General features: G+C 43.3%; 1 long non-coding RNA gene, 1 other non-coding gene and 1 pseudogene across 2 annotated transcripts in view; 1 reads left to right on the forward strand and 2 right to left on the reverse strand.

The window, feature by feature from the left end:
* The window catches only part of LOC123575915, a 69,031-nt gene that overhangs the window by 29,175 nt on the left and 18,434 nt on the right, over window positions 1-21,422 (forward strand). The gene's annotated exons all lie outside the window — the stretch shown is intronic.
* On the reverse strand, window positions 950-1,057 carry LOC123576299. The gene has a single exon (XR_006701306.1). It is a non-coding gene; the product is annotated as a small nucleolar RNA SNORA1 (small nucleolar RNA).
* On the reverse strand, window positions 7,825-8,878 carry LOC123575913 (annotated as a pseudogene).

Raw genomic sequence — 21,422 nt, forward strand, 5'->3', positions numbered from 1 at the left:
TGTCTTCTTGGGGAAAATGTCTATTCAGATCCTCCACCCGTTTTTAAATCAGATGGTTTGATTTATTGCTATTGAGTTGTGTGAGTTCTTTATATATTTTAGTTATTAAGCCCTTGTCAGACAAATGATTTGAAAATATTTTCTCCCATTCAATAGGTTGCCTTTTCACTTCGTTGATTATTTCCTTTGCTGTGCAGAAGCTTTTTAGTTTGATGTAGTTTAGGTACTGTATACAGGCCCTGTATACCCAAGTGGTTATTTCAACTGATGCTCAATTGAAAATAAACATAAAAACAACAATCTGTTCATCTCTGGTGTCGGGGAAGAGGACTATTATTTTTAAGTGAATAAATTTTTATTTAAGGAATTTTACATGTGATTTCTTCCACTGCCAATCACCCTAGTTCCTGCAAAGTCATGATCATAATCTTCAAAATAGTCCCTTTAAAAAGAACTTTTGTTTAATCCACAGTTGCCACTATCAGTCCAGAGTTCTTTCGGTTAGGCTTTTTTTTTTTTTTTAAGTCTATTTATTTATTTTGAGAGAGAGAGAGAGAGAGAGTGCGAGCAGTGAAAGGCAAAGAGAGAGGGAGAGAGAGAATCCCAAGCAGGCTCTTTGCTGTCAGCACAGAGCCCAATGCGGGGCTTGATTCCATGAACCATGAGTTTGTGACCTGAGCCGACATCAAGAGTCTGACACTTAATCATCTGAGCCACCAGGCACCCCTCTGTTGGGCCTCTTTGATCTCCACTTGAATATAGACATTCTTCCAAAATTCCCCACCTGTAATCTTTGGAATTCAGTTTTTTTACTTTAAGGCCCTAGAAGTCAAACTGTAGGAAGTATACCAATTGCTATTTTGGCAAATGATCTAAAATTCTTATTCCTTAATTGTTTCTAATATTGGAAAGTCTTGTTACTTTCCCTCTGCTCCATGAGCCTAGCAGAAAATGTTATAGGTCTCCTGGTCACCACTGCAGTAAACTTGCTGTGATGGAAGGATCACCTATGTGTCAGTGTAGCCACAGAGGACTGTTTTGGACAGCCCATGTGTCACTCATCAAATATTGTGTAAAGATGGTCCCTATTGAAAACTTAAGATTCATGAGGTAATTTTGGCAATACTAAATTCCAGCCTTTTATGTAGCCCTGAAAGTTGCTGAGAAAGTGGAGTCGGCTCTTTTTATCCTACTGTGTCAGTCAGTGTTCTCCAGAGAAGCAGAACCAATAGTTTGTATGTATGTATATACACTGATTGATTGGCAGGGCCACCGGGGTGGTTCAGTCAGTTGAGTGTCTGGCTCTTGGTTTCAGCTCAGGTCATGATCTCAGGGTCATTGGATCAAGGCCCACATTGGGCTCCACACTGAGCATGGAGACTGCTTGGGATTCTCTGTCTTTCCCTCTGTCCCTCTTCCCCATTTGCACTCTCCCTCTAAAATACAAATAAATAACTAAAAATAAATTGATTGGTTTTAAGAGATTGATTTTAAAGAACTGGCTCATATGATTATGTGGGCTGGCAAGTCTGAAATATGTAGGGCAGGCTGGAGACCCATGGAAGAGTTGCAGTCTTGAGTCCACAGTCAGCCTGGAAGCAGAATTCCTCTCTCTTCTGTGGACCTCAGTCTTTTCTGTTAAGGTCTTCAACTGATTGGATAAGGCCCACCCACCTTGTGCAGGGTAACTGACTTTACTCAAAGTCTAAAAATACCTTCACAGCAACATCAAGACCGGTGCTTGATCAAACAACTGGTACCGCAGCCTAGCCAAGTTGGCCCATAAAATTGACCATCACCATGCCTACAGTGGGAATCCACTGAATCAATTAACGCCCAGTTAATCCCTTCATTGACGTATTCCCTTTTCTTTGTCACCAAAAGCGACAATTTCTCTTTGACATACCAAACCGAAATCGAAATGATGGAGGAAAAATACCAACTACTTTCCCTTAGAGTCTTCAAGACATAGTCCTTGGAACTCTCCACGGACAGTAATGATAGCTTTAGAAGTGAGATCAGAAGAGGAGTTTGAAGACCAGGTTCCCAAGGAGAATCTCAACAGAACCAAAGAACATGCTGTCTGCTGACACTTCCTTTTGGAAACTGCAGTCAAGGATGCAGAGGCAGAAAACCCCAGGGAAAGAGCTTCTGCCAGGCTGGGGGAACTTCCTGAGGAGGGGTCCTGGGTGCCATCTTGCATGGAGCCATCCAGCTGGAGGGGCTGCTAAGAAGCCTCATAATCAATTTTATTAAACAGATTTTATGTTTTTAAGAACCAAAAATATAGGGGTAAACCTGTGGTCTATTTGTGAATTATTAAGTAGAGCTCAGCAGAATGTGGAGCAGAATGGGCATTAAATAAATGTGATGTGTTTAATTAATGTATTTAATATATTAATGATTTATGTAAATATATTTTATTAAATTTGTTGATCTCATGGTGGAATCAGCCTGGCCAAATTTTTTCTAATCTAGAAGATTGCACACCAAGCAAGGAACTCTCACCAACAAATAAAAGGTTGATTCCATTCACTACGTTGTCTTTTTGTTTTATTGATGGTTTCTTTTGCTCTGCAGAAGCTTTTTTTTTTTTTTCAACGTTTATTTATTTTTGGGACAGAGAGAGACAGAGCATGAACAGGGGAGGGGCAGAGAGAGAGGGAGACACAGAATCGGAAACAGGGTCCAGGCTCTGAGCCATCAGCCCAGAGCCCGACGCGGGGCTCGAACTCACGGACCGCAAGATCGTGACCTGGCTGAAGTCGGACGCTTAACCAACTGCGCTACCCAGGCGCCCCACTGCAGAAGCTTTTTATTTGGGTGTGGTCCCAATAGTTTTATTTTGCTTGTGTTTCCCTTGCCAAAGGAGACATATCTAGAAAAATGTTTTTACAACCAATACCATCAACAAAACAAAAAGACAGCTTACTAAATGAGAGAAGATACTTGCAGAGGACATGCTCAATAAAGGTTAATATCCAAAACATATAAAGAACTTATACAACTCAACACCAAAAACCCACAAATGATCCAATTAAAAAATGAGCACAGGACACAAATAGACATTTTGCCAAAGGAGACATACAGACGGCCAAAAGACACATGAAAAAAAATGCTCAACATCACTCATCATCAGGGAAATACAAACCAAAACCACAATGAGATATCACCTCACTCCTGTCAGAATGGCTAGTCTCAAAAACATAAGAGACAAGTATTGGCAAAGATGTGGAGAAGAAGGAACACTTGTGCACTGTTGGTAGGAATACAGGCTGGTGCAGCCATTGTGGAGAACAGTATAGCAGCTCGTCAGAAAATTAAAAATATAATTGCCATATGATTCAGTAATTCCACTACCAGGTATTTACCTAAAGAAAATGAAAACACTGACAGCCAAGATACAGAAGCAACCCAGGAGACCATCAGTAGATGAATCGATAAAGAAGGTGTGGTATAAAAAATGAAGTCTTGCCATTTGCAACAATATGAATAGATATAAAGGCTATAATGCTAAGTGAAATAAGTCAGTAGGAGAAAGACAAATATGATTTCACTCATGTGGAATTTAAGAAACAAATGAAGAAAAAAGAAACAAAAATACAGACACTTAACTGTAGAGAACAAACTGGAGGTTGCCAGGGGGAGGTAGGTGGGGGAATGGATGAAATAAGTGAAGTAGATTCGGAACATACTTATTGAGGGGTGCCTGGGTGGCTCAGTCGGTTGAGTGTCTGACTTCGGCTCAGGTCATGATCTCGTAATTCACGAGTTTGAGCCCTGCATCAGGCTCCGTGCTGACAGCTCAGAGCCTGGAGCCTGCCTCGAGTTCTTTTTCTCCCTCTCTCCCCCTCCCCACTCACACTCTGTCTCTCTTTCTCTCTCAAAACTAAACATTTACAAAAAATTAAATATTTTAAAGTTTTTTTAATTTAAAAAAGAATATACTTATTGAGATGAGAACTACTGAGTAATGTATAGAATTGTTGAATCACCGTATTGCACATCTTAAACTAATGCACTGTGTGTTCATTAAACTTGAGTAAAAAAATTTTTTTTAATTTTGGGGTGCTTGGCTAACTCAGTAGGAAGAACATGCAATTCTTTTTTTTTTTTTTAATCAGAAAAGGTTTGTTTCTTTTAGGGACAAACAATTAAACCACACCCGAGGCCTAAATATACAGACACAAACCAAAGTAGCCATTTAGGATTGCTTGTTCTAGCTTCAAGAAGAATGCTGGTGCAATTTTGATTGGGATTGCATTGAATGTGTAGATAGCTTTGGGTAGTATTGACATTTTAACAATATTTATTCTTCCAATCCATGAGCATGGAATCTTTTGCCATTTCTTTATATCTTCTCCAATTTCCTTCATAAGCTTTCTATAGTTTTCAGCATACAGATCTTTTACATCTTTGGTTAGGTTTATTACGAGGTATTTTATGCTTTTTGGTGCAATTGTGAATGGGATCAGTTTCTTTATTTGCCTTTCTGTTGCTTCATTATTAGTGTATAAGAATGCAACTGATTTCTGTACATTGATTTTGTATCCTGCGACTTTGCTGAATTCATGTATCAGTTCTAGCAGACTTTTGGTGGAGTCTATTGGATTTTCCATGTATAATATCATGTCATCTGCAAAAAGTGAAAGCTTAACTTCATCTTTGCTAATTTTGATGCCTTTGATTTCCTTGTGTTGTCTGATTGCTGATGCTAGAACTTCCAACACTATGTTAAACAACAGCAGTGAGAATGGACATCCCTGTCATGTTCCTGATCCCAGGGAGAAAGCTCTCAGTTTTTCCCCACTGAGGATGATATTAGCTGTGGGCTTTTCATAAATGGCTTTTATGATGTTTAAGAATGTTCCTTCTATCCCGACTTTCTCGAGGGTTTTTATTAAGAAAGGATGCTTTATTTTGTCAAATGCTTTTTCTGCATCGATTGACAGGATCATATGGTTCGTTTCTTTTCTTTTATTAATGTGATGTATCACATTGGTTGATTTGCGAATGTTGAACCAGCCCTGCAGCCCAGGAATGAATCCCACTCGATCACGGTGAATAATTCTTTTTATATGCTGTTGAATTTGATTTGCTAGTATTTTATTGAGAATTTTTGCATCCATATTCATCAGGGATATTGGCCTGTAGTTCTCTTTTTTTCTGGGTCTCTGTCTGGTTTGGGAAGCAAAGTAATGCTGGCTTCATAGAATGAGTCTGGAAGTTTTCCTTCCCTTTCTATTTTTTGGAACAGCTTGAGAAGGATAGGTATTATCTGTGCTTTAAATGTCTGGTAGAATTCCCCAGGGAAGCCATCTGGCCCTGGACTCTTATTTGTTGGGAGATTTTTGATAACTGATTCAATTTCTTCACTGGTAATGGGTCTGTTCAAGTTTTCTATTTCTTCTTGTTTGACTTTTGGAAGTGTGTGGATGTTTAGGAATTTGTCCATTTCTTCCAGGTTGTCCAGTTTGTTGGCATATAATTTTTCATAGTATTCCCTGATAATTGTTTGTATCTCTGAGGGATTGGTTGTAATAATTCCATTTTCATTCATAATTTTATCTATTTGGGTCCTCTCCCTTTTCTTTTTGAGAAGCCTGGCTAGAGTTTTATCAATTTTGTTTATTTTTTCAAAAAACCAACTCTTGGTTTCATTGATATGCTCTACAGTTTTTTTAGATTCTATATTTATTTCTGCTCTGATCTTTATTATTTCTCTTCTTCTGCTGGGTTTGGGGTGTCTTTGCTGTTCTGCTTCTATTTCCTTTAGGTGTGCTGTTAGGTTTTGTATTTGGGATTTTTCTTGTTTCTTGAGATAGGCCTGGATTGCAATGTATTTTCCTCTCAGGACTGCCTTCGCTGCATCCCAAAGCGTTTGGATTGTTGTATTTTAATTTTCATTTGTTTCCATGTATTTTTTAATTTCTTCTCTAATTGCCTGGTTGACCCATTCATTCTTTAGTAGGGTGTCCTTTAACCTCCATGCTTTTGGAGCTTTTCCAGACTTTTTCCTGTGGTTGATTTCAAGTTTCATAGCATTGTGGTCTGAAAGTGTGCATGGTATGATCTCAATTCTTTTATACTTATGAAGGGCTGTTTTGTGACCCAGTATGTGATCTATCTTAGAGAATGTTCCATGTGCACTAGACCACAAAAGACCCCGAATAGCCAAAGTAATATTGAAGAAGACCAAAGCAGGAGGCATCACAATCCCAGACTTTAGCCTCTACCACAAAGTGTAATCACCAAGACAGCATGGTATTGGCACAAAAACAAACACATAGACCAATGGAATAGAATAGAAACCCCAGAACTAGACGCACAAATGTATGGCCAACTCATCTTTGACAAAGCAGGAAAGAACATCCCATGGAAAAAAGACAGTCTCTTTAACAAATGGTGCTGGGAGAACTGGACAACAACATGCAGAAGAATGAAACTAGACCACTTTCTTACCACTATACACAAAAATAAACTCAAAATGGATGAAGGACCTGAATGTGAGACAGGAAACCATCAAAAGCCTAGAGGAGAAAGCAGGAAAAAACCTCTCTGACTTCAGCCGCAGCAATTTCTTACTTGACACATCTCCAAAGGCAAGGGAATTAAAAGCAAAAATGAACTATTGGGACCTCATGAAGATAAAAAGCTTCTGCACTGCAAGGGAAACACTCAACGAAACTAAAAGGCAACCAATGGAATGGGAAAAGATATTTGCAAATGACATATCGGACAAAGGGCTAGTACCCAAAATCTATAAAGAACTCACCAAACTCCACACCCGAAAATCAAATAATCCAGTGAAGAAATGGGCAGAAAACATGAATAGACACTTCTCTAAAGAAGACACCCAGATGGCCAACAGGCACATGAAAAGATGCTCAACGTTGCTCCTCATCAGGGAAATACAAATCAAAACCACACTGAGATACCACCTCATGCCGGTCAGAGTGGCTAAACAGAACAACTCGGGAGACTATAGATGCTGGAGAGGATGTGGAGAAACGGGAACCCTCTTGCACTGTTGGTGGGAATGCAAACTGGTGCAGCCGCTCTGGAAAACGGTGTGGAGGTTCCTCAAAAAATTAAAACTAGGGGCGCCTGGGTGGTGCAGTCGGTTAAGCGTCCGACTTCAGCCAGGTCACGATCTCGCGGTCCGTGAGTTCGAGCCCCGCGTCAGGCTCTGGGCTGATGGCTCAGAGCCTGGGGCCTGTTTCCGATTCTGTGTCTCCCTCTCTCTCTGCCCCTCCCCCGTTCATGCTCTGTCTCTCTCTCTGTCCCAAAAATAAATAAAACGTTGAAAAAAAAAAAAAATTAAAACTAGATCTACCCTATGACCCAGCAATAACACTGCTAGGAATTTATCCAAGGGATACAGGAGTGCTGATGCATAGGGGCACTTTTACCCCAATGTTTATAGCAGCCCTTTCAACAATAGCCAAATTATGGAAAGAGCCTAAATGTCCATCAAGTGATGAATGGATAAAGAAATTGTGGTTTATATACACAATGGAATACTACTTGGCAATGAGAATGAAATATGGCCTTTTGTAGCAACATGGATGGAACTGGAGAGTGTTATGTTAAGTGAAATAAGTCATACAGAGAAAGACAGATACCATATGTTTTCACTTTTATGTGGATCCTGAGAAACTTAACAGAAGGCCATGGGGGCGGGGAAGGAAAAAAAAAAGAGAGGGAGGGAGGCAAACCATAAGAGACTCTTAAAAACTGAGAATAAACTGAGGGTTGGTGGGGGGTGGGAGGGAGGGGAAAGTGGGTGATGGGCATTGAGGAGGGCACCTGTTGGGATGAGCACTGGGCGTTGTATGGAAACCAATTTGACAATAAATTTCATATTAAAAAAAACCAAAGTAGCCATTTAAAGCATTAGCCACTGAGGTACAATACATACGTTGGAGAAAAATGCTTCACCATCTGACCATATATCAAACTTTGCTCCATCAACAGCTGAGCTCTGCTAGTTGAGGGTAAGAACATTATCCGCAGAACCAAAGGAGAACCACCCTGTTCCACAAGTACTGACGCATTTTAGACCGCATTGTGGGGACAGGTTTCCCAGTGAAGGGAAGAGGGGGGAAAAAAGGCTGTGTCCCTCCCCTAGGGCATGAGGCTGCCTTGCAGAGCGCCACAGGACAACGGACCTCCGTTGCTCACACTCAGACCTTGGCGGCCTCCTGCAGCGATGCATCCTCTGAACCGGTGCCACGGTTTACCGGAAAAGGCATTTGTCCATCGAGAACTGGCCATCCACATTGGTAAACAGCATCAAGTGGAAATTCACTCTGCCATCTCCCTGACATTGGCCTTCCTGTGTCACAGCACCGTGGGCTGCCTGAATGGCCTCATTCTTTTCAAAGCATTTTGCTCTGCCTTCAGGGGACAGCTTCTCTGTTTCAGAAAGAATCTGTCCTCACACTCCAGTTTGTCTTGGTTACTGGCCACCGCCTGTGTAAGTCCAGTGGTACCTCGCAAGTTCCCGATGGTCCGCTTCATGAAGTGCCCCTTAGGACTGACTTCTCTTCCCTTCTGGTCTCCAGTCTGTTTTCTTCCTCAAGGTCTCCTGCTGGGCCGTGAGGGGAAACAGCAGCAGCAGAAGCAGCAGTGCTCAAGCAGGCGCTGGTCCCAAGCCCAGAGCCGCCTCCAGCCCCAGCACGTCCTCGAAGCGCCCCTGGCCGGTGACCCCCAGCCAGGCCAGCACTTTGTCCAGCATCTCGAGGTTAATCTCCAGCAGTTTGAGCTGCATCTTCATGGACCGGAGGCTGCGCCAGTATCCAGAGAAGAAAAACAGCCGAGAACATGCAACTCTTGATATTGGGATTGTGAGTTTGAGCCCCAACTTGGGTGGAGAGATTATACGTAAACAAACAAACTTAAAAAAAATTTTTAAAGATGCATAAGCTTCAAAAAAAAGTAATTTGCATGAAAAAAACGTTGATTCCACCTTTCCCCAAGGTTGGAGGAATTGATCTCATGTTGATGTATTTCTCCACACTGAGCAGCCTCCAGTAAGTCCACCTTTCTGATGTGACAGCAGGTGGAGAGAAGAATGAATGTGCGGTGTAGCACGTGTAGAGCCGGGCCCCTCTCAAATCCACAGGGTTCCATTTTCTCTCCTTGATCTCACTGACATCAACATTACACCATGTCAGTGACGAATAAAAGAGAAATCATACCACAATCCTGTGACCCCTTCCTGCCCTTGCCCATGGGCAGAGCTTTCTTAAACTGAAGGTACACTCAAACAGAACTCTGGAAAGAATTTAACAAAGCATACGTTTACAGAGCGGCACACAAGGATAATGGATACAAAGAAGGAGAGTGAAGACCCTTGCGACCAATAACCGTGATGGAGGCAGAGAGAGGGTAAGCAGAGGCAAGGGGAGTAAACAATCTTGCTGAGCTTCGTGGAGCCCGAGAGAAGGAGCCAGGCGCCAGTGCATGGAGCACAGATGTGGGGGAAGAAACACCCGAGCTCTCTGATCTCTCCTTTGTACCTCTCACTGGCCACACCCACAGGAAGTCAAAGTGGAGGCAACCCAGAGGGTCATCCACAGGGGCCAGCCCCGGAGGGCACGTAACAGGGCTGAGAAGGGTGGACCGTGGGTGTGGACGACAAACGAAGAATAACCCACATGGCATCCTATTGTGCCTCACTCTCGGTGGAAGCTCTTACAACTAGTGTGCAAGGAAGCAGCCCCCATGACAAATTCCGAGAGGAGTGGGTTGCCACCTGCCCTTGTTAAGCTAGAAACGCCAGAACCTAAGAAGGTGTTCATTTCTCAATGGCGGTGTCCTTAAAGGGGCGGGGGTGGGAGAAGGGTTGTGCCCTGGGCCCTGCGTCCCTGGGAAGTGTGGTGGTGCTTCTTCGGCCTGGCGCCACACCACAATCACCACACAGGCTTGAACAGGGGAGGCTCTCGGAGGCGGGGAAGGGAGGCAAGCCAGTGGGGACAGGGAGATGGTTAACCAAGCAAGGACCTCAGCCTCTTGAAGTGTGCACTGGTGCGGCGGACAGCTCCAAAACTCCTCACGGAGGGGCGGCTGGCTGCCTCAGTAGGGAGAACGCGGAATTCTTGATCTCAGGGTTGTGAGTTCAAGCCCCACGTTGGATGTAGAGATTACTTAAAAATAAAAATAAAATGTTAAAAAAAAAAAATCTGGGGCACCTGGGTGGCTCAGTTAAGTGTCCAACTCCTGATTTTGGCTCAGGTCATACTCTCACGGTTCATGAGTTTGAGCCCCGCATCAAGCGCTATGCTGACGGCCCAGAGCCTGCTCTCCCTCTCTCTGCCCCTCCCACTCTCTCTCTCTCTCACAAAATAAATAAATAAATTTTAAAAATAAATGAACATTGGGGCACCTGGGTGGCTCAGTCGGTTGAGCGTCCGACTTTGGCTCAGGTCATGATCTCATGGTCCGTGGGTTCGAGCCCCGCGTCAGGCTCCGTGCTGACAGCTCAGAGCCTGGAGCCTGCTTCCGATTCTGTGTCTCCCTCTCTCTCTGCCCCTTCTCTGCTCATGCTCTGTCTCTCTCTGTCTCAAAAATAAATAAAAACATTTAAAAATAAATAAATGAAGATTAAAATAACCTCCCCATGGAAAATAATGAGCGTTGGCAAGGATGTGGAAAAACTAGAACGCTTGTGCATTGCTGCTGGGCATGTGAAATGGTATGGCCATTGTCGAGCAGTTTAACTTGTAGAATTACCATATGATCCAGCAGTCCCACTGCTGGGACTGTAGCCAAAAGAACTGAAGGCAGGGACATTTATAGCAGCATTATTCGCAGTAGCTAAAGGAGGAAACAACCCAAATGTCCGTCGACAGACCATGGAGGCGCAGAGGATGATATATCTATACAATAGAATATTATGCAGCCTTAAAACAAATGAAATTCTGAGGGGCCCTGGGTGGCTCAGTCGGTGAAGCATCCGACTTTGGCTCAGGTCATGGTCTCACGGTTCATGAGTTCGAGCCTTGTGTCAGGCTCTGTGCCAACGGCTCAGAGCCTGGAGCCTGCTTTGGAGTCTGTGTGTGTGTCTCTCTCTGTCCCTCCCCTGCTCATGCTCTCTCTCTCTCTCTCTCTCTCTCTCAAAAATAAATAAACATTTAAAAAAACTCAAAAAAGTGAAATTCTGATATATGTTACAGCTGTGGGGAGAGAGAGATTAGCACAGACCTAGGGCTCTGCCTTTATTAGGGTCAGAGGGTGGGGTGTCTCCTGGCTAATTTGAAGCATCAGAACTGAAATTAGGGCATGGGAGAGCGGGAGCAGGGTCACTCGAGTGGTCAGGTATCTAGGCTGTCTAGAGTTTCCATAAAAGGAACTTCGTGGGTAGGGGAGTCCTACCTCTTTATCTGGTCATTTTATTGGTAGCTGTGTCATATCGCTGGCAATATGTTTATTCACAAGGAATGTCTTTTATTTTTAATGTTTATTTATTTTTGAGAGAGAGAAAGAGAGAGAGAGACAGAGTGCAAGCGGGGGAGGCTCAGAGAGAGAGGGAGACACAGAATCGGAAGGCTCGAACTCACAAACCATGAGATCATGCCCTGAGCTGAAGTCAGACACTTAGCCAGCTGAGCCACCCAGGAGCCCTAGGAATGTCTTTTTTTTTTTTTTTTTTAATTACTTTTAAAAGTTTCTTTATTTTGAGAGAGAGAAAGAGAGAATGCACGTGGGGGAGGGATAGAGAGAGAGAATCCCAAGCAGATCTGCATTATCAGTGCAGAGCCTGATGCAGGGCTCAAACTCACAAACCACGAGATCATGACCTGAGCTGAAGTCAGATGCTCAACCGCCTGAGCCACCCAGGCGCCTCAAAAGGAATGTCTTTTTAAATGAAAGCCTCCCCACGCTGACAGCGTGGAGCCTGCTTGAGATTCATTCTCTCTCTCTGCCCCTCCACCCACTCGAGCGTGCATGCTCTCTCAAAATAAAAAACAGATTCACTTAGTTAAAAAAACAAAAACAGAATGCCTCAGCATCAAAAGCTTAGTGTCAGATATTTACACTACATGCTACATTATGAATGAGCCTTGAATACATTATGCTAAATGAAATAAGCCAGTCACAAAAAGACAAATACTGTATGATTCCACTTACATGAGGGACCCAGAATGGGTTCTCCAGGCCCTCTAACTGGCCTGCTGAGCTCTCACCTCCCGCAGGCCCTTCTGCCTTGGGTCAGGAGCACTCCATGGGAGACCCCATGCTCCTTGTATTTTCCCTGAGTGAAAATGAAATTCCTACATGGAATACAGGAACTCTTCCTTATTTACCTTTGCTTCCGTGCCCTCCATGAAAACTGGTAGGAGCCGTGGTAGGTGCTGTTGATGCCCAGCCTGATTCCCTTGATTAGAGCAGTGGTGCTCCTAATGTCAGCTCCTGCTCACAGCTACCCCTTCTCCGGAGAATCGCACTCTGGGGGGCAGGAGCACAGGGCCCAGGGGGTTATCACGCTCCTCCGGCCCATCCCCAGCAGCCCACAGCTGGTGACTGCCCGGCTCCCTGCTCTAATTGGAACCAGGTCTGTGGTGCGATTCATGGCCCAGAGCTCCCTGTGGGACCAGTCTCCTGCTGCAAGCACACCTTTGCTTAGTTAACCATGTCCCTACCCCACCCTGCTTCCCTCACTCCCCTTCTCCTGAGAGCCACCCCTCAGGAAATCCCTAGAACAAGACTCCCCGAGGCCCTGTTGTAGGAAACCTGACCTAACACAGTAGCGATCACGTACTTGCTTTGCACTGGACACTGTTCTGAGCGCTTTACCTATATTAATTCACTCAAAACACATACGTTAATAATGAACAAGACCTATGACTGATGTATCTTTCTAACCCCTAGAACTCAGTGCATTCCTGCTGTCTGATAGATAATGTGCAGCCTTCCATCACGCTGGCGCATCCATTCTCCATTCTGCCTTCCGGTAGGATTCTTGCTCTTTCTCTACTCCTTCACTCTCACTTCCAGGGGCTTGAGTCGAGCTGACCCTTTCCTCGGGTTCAGGGTGGGCACATGACCCAGACCTACCCAATCAGGGCCTTCCATTCCCATGGTCACAGCCATTGGCTCAGGGATGGTCACATGATCTAAGCCAGGCCAATAAAACCCAATTCCTGCACTTTCACTAAACTTGTTGGGTCGGAAGTTTTCTTTGCACTGGGATTGCTAAATTGGGAGGGTGGGAGCCTGGGACCACCCACAGCCATCTTGCCACCTTAAGGGAAAGATTCTCCCTAAGTGAAACCAGAGGAAACTAAAACCAGAACAGCTGGAGAGATGGGATTTCCAAAGTTTCCAGCTAAGAATGTGAATCCAGCCACCCCAGCCTTCTAAGTCTTTGGCCAATAAATTCTCTTTTCTGTTTAATCCGGTATGAGTCAGATTTTGGTTACTCACACTGAAATTATCCCAGTACAGATTGGTTTCTTACCAGGGTGCCAGTGAACATTTATGGGAATACTATTACTAACAGGGCCACCTTGTTCATGTTACATGCGTTACGTCATGGATTTTCAAAACCACTTTGCTAAAACCAATTGGTAACACTGGTGATTCAACATTTTTATTCACATACTAGAAGAACTTTGAAAAACTGTTCCCCGTGTTGTTGTTTTTTTTCCTTTTTCCCTGCCATATGCCTTTAAATTCTTTTTTTTTTTTTTTTTAATTTTTTTTTTTCAACGTTAATTTATTTTTGGGACAGAGAGAGACAGAGCATGAACGGGGGAGGGGCAGAGAGAGAGGGAGACACAGAATCGGAAACAGGCTCCAGGCTCTGAGCCATCAGCCCAGAGCCCGACACGGGGCTCGAACTCAGGGACCGCGAGATCGTGACCTGGCTGAAGTCGGACGCTTAACCGACTGCGCCACCCAGGCGCCCCTTTAAATTCTTTTTTAATGTTTGTTTATTTTTGAGAGAGAGAGAGCACGAGTGGGGGAGATACAAAGAGAGAGAGAGAGAGACGAAGACATGGAATCTGAAGCAGGCTTCAGGCTCCTAGCTGTCAGCACAGAGCTGGGCTCTGGGCTCAGACCCAGGAACCTGGAGATCATGACCTAAGCCCAAGTCAAGAGTAGCTCTCCACGGATTAAGCCACCCAGGTTCCCGTCCCATATGCTTTTTAAAGTTTTAACACTTCACTTAATTTTTGTTTGCTTTAACATTTTAAAAACCACTTTTCATGTTAAGTGCAAAGGATGTAATTTCTCCTGTATTGGAGATACTGACATTTTCAGGTAAAACTCTTAGATCATTTTTTCAGGTGTAAAGTCTCAAGTTGTAGAAATTTGCAGGACAACACTGTGCTTACAGTTAACAATTCTGTACTGTACACATAAGAATTTATTAGGAGAGTAGATCTCATGTTAAGTGTTTTTTACCGCAAAACAAACTTCTGGGATCACCTGCAAATGTGTTTGATGGAACCTGAGTACCCCAGAGATTTAACACCCATCATTATCCATTTACAAAACACTGAACAAACTCATTTTAACAGCCAGAAATTTGCATCATTTCCCCCTTCAACTGATATTTTTATGCCATATCGCCTACAGAATTCTTCCTAATACAATACATGTTTGAAGACTTTTTTTTTTTTTTTTTTTTTTTTTTTAAATTTTTTTTTTTTTCAACGTTTATTTATTTTTGGGACAGAGAGAGACAGAGCATGAACGGGGGAGGGGCAGAGAGAGAGGGAGACACAGAATCGGAAACAGGCTCCAGGCTCTGAGCCATCAGCCCAGAGCCCGACGCGGGGCTCGAACTCACGGACCGCGAGATCGTGACCTGGCTGAAGTCGGACGCTTAACCGACTGCGCCACCCAGGCGCCCCTGAAGACTTTTTATTGATCATCCATCATTTCTGCCCAACTAAATTATATAAATTGAAATATTTTCAGTTTCCTATGATTATAGGTTATAAGGTTTGAGTTTTCTTTATTTGGATTAATTTACAATTACAGTGATCAGCAGTATATAATTGATTAAAACAAAAATGCTGACAGTTATTAAACATAGAAAGTTGTGTTATTAGAAATATGTATCTTCGGGGCACCTGGGTGGCTCAGTCAGAACAGCATGTAATTCTTTTTTTTTTTTTTTTTTTTTTTTTTCAACGTTTATTTATTTTTGGGACAGAGAGAGACAGAGCATGAACGGGGGAGGGGCAGAGAGAGAGGGAGACACAGAATCGGAAACAGGCTCCAGGCTCTGAGCCATCAGCCCAGAGCCCCACTTGGGGCTCAAACTCACGGACCGCGAGATCGTGACCTGGCTGAAGTCGGACGCCTAACGGACTGCGCCACCCAGGCGCCCCGAACAGCATGTAATTCTTGATTGCAGGGTCGGGAGTTTGAGGCCTACGTTGGGTGTAGAGATTACTTAAATAAAAATAAAACTTAAAAAGAAAAGAAAAGAAATACATATCTTCATGAGATGGATGATTTTTGGTGACACTGAGTCTATCTTGTTGGTGATAAAAATTACTGCTAGAATGAATAGGGCTTTGGCATGAGTTCTGTCCCCATTCTTCGTGTAGAAAGACGTACACATCAGCATACAAAAAAATTGATTCATGTGCCAACTTGGATGGATCTCAAGGGCATTATGAAGACTAAGAAAAAGTCAATCTGGAAAAGTCAGATACTGTATAACTCCATTTATGTAACATTCTTGAAATGACAGAATTCTATTTGGGATTTTTCTTGTTTCTTGAGATAAGCCTGGATTGCAATGTATTTTCCTCTCAGGACTGCCTTCGCTGCATCCCAAAGCATTTGGATTGTTGTATTTTCATTTTCATTTGTTTCCATATATTTTTTAATTTCTTCTCTAACTGCCTGGTTGACCCATTCATTCTTTAGTAGGGTGTTCTTTAACCTCCATGCTTTTGGAGCTTTTCCAGACTTTTTCCTGTGGTTGATTTCAAGCTTCATAGCATTGTGGTCTGAACGTATGCATGATATGATTTCAATTCTTGTATACTTATGAAGGGCTGTTTTGTGACCCAGTATGTGATCTATCTTGGAGAATGTTCCATGTGCACTCGAGAAGAAAGTATCTTCTGTTGCTTTGGGATGCAGAGTTCTAAATATATCTGTCAAGTCCATCGAAATGACAGAATTCTAGAGATGGAGAACAAACTAGTGGTTGCCAGGGGTTAACGATGGTACGGGAAGGGTGGATGATGTGACAGTCAAGGGACAGCATAAGGAAGATCTTCAAGGTGAGGTACCAGACCTTGATTGTGGTGGTGGTGATGTGAATCTACACATGTGTTAAAAAGGCATAGAACTACACACACACACGTTGCCCCCGCGTCTGTTTCCTGTCTTGATATTGTCCTATAGCTACAGAAGATTAATCACTGGGTGAAACTGGGCGGAGGGTACATCAGTCTCTCTGTATTGCCTTTGCAACTGCCTGTGAATCTAAAATCATTTAATAACAAGTATAAAAAGGGGGCGCCTGGATGGCTCAGTTGTTTGGGCATCCGACTTCAGCTCAAGTCATGATCTCACAGTCTGTGAGTTTGAGCCCCGCGTCGGGCTGTGTGCTGACAGCTCGGAGCCTGGAGCCTGCTTTGGATTCTGTGTCTCCCTCTCCCTTTTCCCCTGACCCCCTCTGTCTCTCTCTCTCTGTCAAAAACAAAATAAACATAAAAAAATTTTTTTAGGGGCGCCTGGGTGGCGCAGTCGGTTAAGCGTCCGACTTCAGCCAGGTCACGATCTCGCGGTCCGTGAGTTTGAGCCCCGCGTCGGGCTCTGGGCTGATGGCTCGGAGCCTGGAGCCTCTCCCTCTCTCTCTGCCCCTCCCCCGTTCATGCTCTGTCTCTCTCTGTCCCAAAAATAAATAAACGTTGAAAAAAAAATTTTTTTTTAATTTTTTTTAAATAATAAGTATAAAAAGGATGCATCCTCTGAGAGACCAGCTTCACATAGATCAGTAAGTGGTCTGGAAGTTTTATCACACCAATATCGCTCTAATTCTTTTAATTCCTTCAGCATAATATGTCAGAAATCATTAAGTGATCTTTCATTAAATTAATTTTAATGATCTAGTAACGAGCCGTTCAATTTTGTCCTCCTCTAATTTTGCTTAAGACAATGCATGGGAAATGACCTGATTTATCAGGACTGGCTGTCCTGTCATTAGTCATTCATATTCTCACTGCAGGCACAGAGATTTCCATTTGTCCCTTTGTTTGATGCTTCCCCCCCCCTCCCCTGCCCCCACAACAGCGCACTTTTAGTTAGACTAAGGGTGGATTCAGGGAAGAGCCCTAGGAAGGGGGAGGGAGACTGAAACCCAGCTCGACAGTTCATCCACACTAGTTGTCAGGCAGATCCATAAGGGACAGAGGGCAAGTGCAAGTTGAGGATCTGGAAACTTGCCCCCCTTGCAAAGTTACCAAGATACTCCCCATCACCTGCAGGCGGACATAGCCAGACTCCATTCAACGACTCTGTTAGTAGCTCTATTTTTACAGCAGAGGAAAGGAAGCTAAGAAAGGTTAAGTAACCCACCCAAGACCCCCAGCAGATGGCTGAGCTGTGATCGGGGACTCAGATGCCTAACTCCAAAATCCACTGTCTTTCAGCCACACTGTCCTGTCCCTGGTTATCAAATCCAGCTTCAGTCCCCACAGAATTGTCGCCTGGTGACCACCAGGTGGCACCACCACCTCACAGTTATCCTCATGACCGCACTGATGGCCGACTCCTTGATTTGGGGAACAGAGTTTGCAGCCTTGGGCTTCTCTCCCACTGTTACATTCTCCTCTCAAAGATGGGTAGCCTTCATCTCTAGCTCTCATTGATTGGATTTCCTTGAATTTCACTTCTTTGATGCCAAAGGTGTACGCTGGCAGTTTGGCCATGATTAATTAGGTGAAGAATATATATATCGTTATAACAACTCACGTACTGAGTGCTTACTGTGTCCCGAGCACTTTGCTCGGATCGCCTCATGTAATCCTTACAAAAGACAAGGTGGCAAATTCTGTTTTGTTAACAGTCTTTCGGGCCTGGGGCACCTAGATTGTTTTATTGTTTTACTCTTCAATAACTAACCAACATGTTTTTGGAGATGTTAATAAAATATTACTTCAGCTATTCTCATGGCAGACATATTTAAAAACTTTTATTGGATAGAGTGGTCTATTCTGGGTAACTATAATAAAATGATGAAAATCTAATGGTTCATAAATATTATATATATTTGCTTTATAACCAGTATGTGTACATATATTTATACTTATTATAGAAACATACGTGTGTGTGTGTGTGTGTGTGTGCGCATGTGTGTGTAAAGAACATTGGGCAAGGTGAGTGGGTACCAATTCTCACCCACTCACCTGGTACCACACCAGCTCCAGGCTTTAAGGAAATATGTACATGGCTCCTTCTCAGATGAAATACTCTTACTAAATTTCACTATATGAAAAAAGATTTCCAAGCCCAAGTTCAGTACCTCACTTAGAATCATCAGATTGACCTGGTATTACCTAGCTAATTCCTTTACCCTGCACATGAAGGTATCATGATCCAGGGAAATGGTGATTTCCTTTAGACACACAGTAGTGCCAGTGGCAAAACCCGGATTCCCTGACTTTACAACAGAGTTCGTTCCACATGGATAGCTCTGACCTTGTGTGTTTGCATTTTTTACTTTTTTTTTTTTTTTAAGTAGGCTCCATGCCCAACGTGGGCCTTTCACTCATGACCATGAAATCAAGAATCGCATGCTGTACTAAATGAGCCAGCCAGGTGCCCCTCTGACCTTGTGTGTTTAAAAAAATTCCGAATAAAGGGCTTCTCATTGATCTCTTCTTAAATGTCATCTTCTCGCTTTGGGTTTTGTGACTATTTAGATTTCTTTTTAAATATTATATCTGCCATCTAACTAACGATATATCAAATTTTGTGCTGTTTATAAATTTCATTATGTTTTCTATGTCCTCTTCTGTGACTTTAAGAAAAATGTCGAGTGACCAAGTTTGAGAATACAACTTACATACAAAATCCATTTACATACAGATTCCATTTAGGGTCACACTGGTTCATTAAACCCAGAACTGACTAATTTGTGGGCTCCAGCACAAAATGAAAATGCAGGGGCACTTGGCTGGCTCAGTCAGTAGAGCATGCGACTCTCGATTTCAAGGTTGTGAGTTTGAGCCCAACGTTGGATGTAGAGATGACCTTCAAAATAAATAAACAAAATGAAAATGCAGGGCCTCATTTTCAAAAATTATTCAGAATTTCAAGATAAAGATAAGGGAGCATTAAATAAGTGTGGGCCCTTCTCGGTGTGCACCCTTGTGTGATCACACAGGTCACACACCCATGAAACCAGCCCAGATTTAACTTCTCTGATTTCAGTCATCCAACTTGCTACAAATTGGCTTCTCTGAAGTAAGTCCAGTGGGATCACCTCCAGCTGTGAGTAACAGCTATCCCAACAAGGATATCCCAACAACAGTTATCCCAACAAGCAAGAAAGATTTTACTTTTTCCATGTCACAAGAGATGTCGAGGCAGATAACCCAGGACTTCTGCCCTCTTCCACTTTCTTTAGAACCCAATTTCTCCTCTTGGCACAGGATAGCTGCCGAACCTCAGACCATCATATCCACTTTCCAGGCAGGATAAATGAGACATGACAAAGCACAAAGAGCAAAAACCCTCTCTTAAGTATTTGCCTTTTCAATTCACAAGAGAAAACCTTCCCAGAGATTTCTGCCCATATCCCATTGGCCAAAACTGTCACATGGCCACACCTAGCTGCAAGAGAGGCTTGGAATTTGAGTGTCCCACTTTCTAGCCTCTGGGGTTTTGTTTTGTTTTTAAAGTTTATTTATTGTGAGAGAGAGAGGGCAGGGACTGGCAGAGAGAGAAGGAGAGAGAGGATCCCAAGCAGGCTCCATCCCTGTCAGCGCAGAGCTCGATGTGGGGCTCAAACTCACGAACTGTGAGATCATGACCTGAGCCAAAACCAAGAGTCCAACGCTTAACTGACTGAGCCACCCAGATGCCCCTAGACTGTTGATTAAAGCTGTCACAAACCTGCCTAGATCCAAAAGAGGAGCCATAGACCCAGTAGGGTAGTAGAGCCAGCATAATTCTCAAAAAATTGTGTGAGTCAGTTGTTAAACACAGCCATGTTAGACATCGATCATGGTGGGAATATTTACACCATAGGGGCCCCCGACTGGCTTAATCAGTAGAGCATGTGACTCTTGATCTCTGGGTTGTAAGTTTGAACCCCATGTTGGGTGTAGAGATTACTTAGAAATAAAGTCTTTTTTTTTTTTTTTAATGTTTATTTCTTTTTGAGAGAGTGTGATCAGGGGAGGGGCAGAGAGAGAGAGGAGCACAGAGGATCTGAAGCAGGCTCTGTGCTGACAGCGGTGAGCCTGATGTGGGCTTGAGCTCACAAACCGTGAGATCGTGACCCTAGCCGAAGTGGGACGCCCAACAGACTGAGCCACCCAGGTGCCCCAGAAATCAAATCTTTCACAAAAAATTTTACACCACAGAAACTGGCAAATACCACGAATCAGGGCTTCTTTCCTCAGAGAGGAGGCTGTTAAACATGATGCTTCATAGACCTCACCACTCTATACAAAGGGCATCAAAACGTTTGCAGCCATGCTTTACATCATCCACAGCAAACCAACCTCATATCCTCCACATAAACTTCCTTTGGGCCAGCTAACATTTCTCTTTGGCCCACAGAGATAACCTGAGAGATCTTTCCAGATGTTTTCTACAATCCATGACCCACTAGCCTAGTAACTCTATGCAAAACCAAATTCAGATGCTTTTGGCTCAACTTGATCTAAATAAACCCATGCTGGCGCCCAGCATCACCACTTTCTTTTCCAAGCCCTCAAACTGTCAGTTTTGTAACTTATCCTAGAATTTTTTTTTTCAAGGGTTCTTTTGGTTTGCAATTTCTGGAAGCTTCCATGTGTTTGTTGAAAATTAGAACAAACTATTTTTTTAAAGCTTTTAATTGTGTAATGCCACACACTACATAAAGGCGCATAAAGTATAAATATGTACTAATTGATAAATAACTATGCGTCAGACATCCCTGGAACGATTCACCGTAAGTAAGCTGAGTGTTGGAAGAATCCCAGAAGCCCATGATGTGTCCTGCCCAAAGAGGAATTCCCTCCTTCCTTGCGGGGAACCACTTTCCTGACTTTCTGGCTTTCACTCCACCACTTCTGTACACATTTCTGGCAAGTTTCTGCACATTTTTAAGTCACATAGTTGATCCACTGAACATTCAATGAATGGACCCAGACCGTCTGTGTAATTGGGACACACTTTTGCCCAATGCTGACCTTCTAGTGCTTCTTCCTTTCTCTGTAGTTTCT

This window comes from Leopardus geoffroyi, chromosome C2 (assembly GCF_018350155.1).
Source record: "Leopardus geoffroyi isolate Oge1 chromosome C2, O.geoffroyi_Oge1_pat1.0, whole genome shotgun sequence".
In the NCBI taxonomy this organism is placed as follows: Eukaryota; Metazoa; Chordata; class Mammalia; order Carnivora; family Felidae; genus Leopardus; species Leopardus geoffroyi.